Source organism: Orbicella faveolata, unplaced genomic scaffold (assembly GCF_042242905.1).
Source record: "Orbicella faveolata isolate gen_17 unplaced genomic scaffold, um_ofav_v1 contig_34, whole genome shotgun sequence".
NCBI classification, from domain to species: Eukaryota; Metazoa; Cnidaria; class Anthozoa; order Scleractinia; family Merulinidae; genus Orbicella; species Orbicella faveolata.
This window is the reverse complement of record NW_028301563.1, coordinates 25,614,385-25,617,610: the sequence shown is the minus strand read 5'-3', so window position 1 is coordinate 25,617,610 and position 3,226 is coordinate 25,614,385. Positions and strand designations below refer to the sequence as shown.

Genomic DNA, 3,226 nt, shown 5'->3' with positions numbered 1-3,226 from the left:
TATGATTTTTAGAATTAGGTCACCTAAGGGTATCTTTAGGCAAAATATGAGCGATTTGTCAAATGGGAGGTTGACGGGCGTTTCTCGATCCTAACAGTCAGCCATTCTTAAATTCCTGAGAAGTCTAAACGAAGGACATTTACGGTTTCTTAACTTCAAAAAAAAAAATTGAAATTATTGAAAATACTGATGCGCGCGCACACAACTTCAATTTTAATGACAAGTCAATCTGAGCGATCTTTTTCAGGCGCAAAGTTTAATAATACGTCAAAAAATAACTGGAAATCGTTATTTGAAGTGAATTTTAGAAAGAATTCTACTAAAACAATTAGATTATTTATTTACATTTATACCTTTATCTTTCTAAGCGATGGACCATTCACTTGTAGGACATTAACTCCCGAATACTGACGTTTAATTAAATGGAATAAAAGTAAATCTAAGCCCACACAAGTACGCTTTGCAGACCTTTTTTTTTTTAATTTGTTCATTTCCAAGTTGATATTTCCATGGCATGCGCACGAGTTACATGTTTGTTTTCACGATAGCAACAGTTTTTGCTCGCGACTCAGCAATATCCCTTCAAGCACAAGTCAATCAGACCGCGAATTTATATTCAGCTATTCGACTCTAACGTGATATTTGCACGACTTGCGCGTCCTTTTCGATCTGTTAACCGTTGCGTTTGATTGTGTCGCTGTGTGAGGGTTTCATTTTTTACTTCGTGTCCTGACTCCTGACCTATTCCGTCTGCAAAATGGACGACTAGTATATTGTGCTGCTTGAAAAAGTTATTACTGAAAATATGCGCCTGAGAAGCAATGGAAGCGCAAGAATACGAGCAGCGAATGATGCTTCAGGAACTGTCTTTCAAAATGGTGGTCAGCTCTAAATCAGGAGCTGAAAGGGGACGCAGAAAAAGATCTAGGAATATCCAAATCCCGCAACAGTGCCGTGTAAGTATATTATATCGGTATGTCTTAAATGACTTGTTACAAGCAAAACGTAAAGAAAATGCCTGCAAGTTAGCAAGGTTAAGTCTTATGTCCGTGAATCGTGACAACAAGTTAAGCTTATTTTCTCTGCTCCGCTAATCATTCGGTAACCCTAAGTTTAATTTATATCCTTTTCTTTCTCCGCATTCAATCATTTTACGTAGGTGTGGTGTCGAAAAAAACGTTCAATCGTCGTTTAAATTAAAGCATCGTGTTAGCATTGTAAACAATGTAGTCAGGGAAAAAAAAAACTAGGGGCCCTGGTAATGACTCTTTGTGGAAAGGTGGGGGATAATGATACTTTTGTGCATTCAAACCTCAATTAAGCGGTCACTTGTCTTGTCAAAGTCAAAAAATTGTTGTCAGAAAAATACTGCCTGTTAACTACTCCGGTTGGCAAAAGTTTATTGCTTGAACACACACACTAACAATGAATGAAATGCCGAGCTAAACCTACAAGTTTTTATACTTATGTAAATCCCAGAAAGTTCCAGAAGCGTCTCTGCATATATTTGGGCTTGCGGGACAATGTATACTAATTGTCAAACACTCTGCATTACGACTATGCCTAAAAGGTGACAGAATAAATAGAACTACATAAGCTGATTATGTAACACTGCCAAGAAAACCCCCATTGACTGGCCATCTTTACCTGTAAGCGGCTGCAGCCACCCATTAGTTCTTCCGATGAGGGTTTCCTATTGTCTTTACCCCTATTAACCGGCAAACCAAAATTTAACACATGTAGTTTGTCTTTGTTTTGGAAAAGGCAATGACAGATACTGACAGTCCGAAATAGAATTAAAAAGACCACTGACCTAGAGCAGGTCTTGTATTAAACTGACATTTCTACTAATTGAGCGTGATGCAATTTCTGATGCACCCCTATTATGTGGCCAACCCCTATTAAGTGGCCAACTCCCACTTCCTCTTACCAACCATTATACTTGTGTTTGACTCATATGCAAAAAATGTTTAGAAAGAAAATGCTGTCTCATTCGCTTTCCTGACATGTTTCATTAACTTGAAAAAGTGAACAGATTTTCCTGTGTTTTCATACCATCACCCTGTCTAGATCAAACTGAAATATTCATATCGAATGGGTAATAGAAGAATTTAATCGGACGATAAATTATTATTTCATTCACCCTTGTTAGATAAGAGGCGATTATAACAAACTTGGCGCTATGTGCCTAGTTTGTTATTTATCACCTCGTATCCAACTTGGGCTCATGAAATGATATTGTTGAATATTCTCAGTTCAGGGAAGGAAGTTTAGGAGCCTCGCTGTTTTCCTTGTTTATTACAGCAAGACTTTAAAAAGATGTACAACTCGCTGAAAGGGAATAAAGCTTTCGAAGGCCTCAAGTTGGATGAGAGGTTCTGTGACAGCCATAACATTGCACTTACCCATGAACAATTTGTATCTGACACAGTAATAATGCAATGTCAGTGTCAGTGTTGTGAGGCCTTGCTCTAAGGAAAAACCTGACTAGAACTCTAACTAAATTGTTATAACACCTGGTTTATGTAATTGTAAGCGACTTGTATAGGAAAGACTCCCATTTGAGACCCAAAGGTTTCTCGTGCAATTATTGCATTGTTTACAAAACAATTATGGCTAAGCTTGCTACATGTATAGGTTCTATTTTCTCCTTGTCATTGAACCTTTTAGCTTGCAAGTTGATGCCAATAGTAAGCCATCAAGCTAAGAGGGTCATTGAGGAAACGGTGGCTGATCATGGTGGATCTGATAAGTGCCCTTAGTCTGTAGCTGAGATAAAAGGTAATAATTATTGTGCCTGTAGTAGTTTGCTGTTGGGGTTATTGACAGCCTTTAGGACTAAAGCATAAAAATCATCGGTCATTGATATCCATTATTAATCAACTGACACTGATTTTTATCAACAGATATCACTTATAATCATAAAAATTACAATTTCCTAGATTGTGATTGGTTTAAAAAACTCATATGTTCCACTAATTCACTTGCCAAGCTGTTATCGGACAATTTGTTATCGAACAGTTCAATAAACCAATAACATTGAAAGTTGTAGTATAAATCAACCAATCACAACCTTGGTTTAAATCACCATAGAAACAGTGAACAGACTCCTAAATTGGGGCTTTCTTCAAAATTGAGAATTTACGCTTCCTTTGTCAGTCTTTTAATGCAAATTTTCCCTTTCCTATATATAACTTGGCTATTCTTCTTTTCTCGGAAATTGTTA

At 37.1% G+C, this 3,226-nt stretch overlaps 1 pseudogene; it reads left to right on the top strand.

The window, feature by feature from the left end:
• Positions 1-757: 757 nt before the first annotated feature.
• On the top strand, positions 758-2,849 carry LOC149105450 (uncharacterized; annotated as a pseudogene).
• The last annotated feature ends 377 nt before the right edge of the window (positions 2,850-3,226 follow it).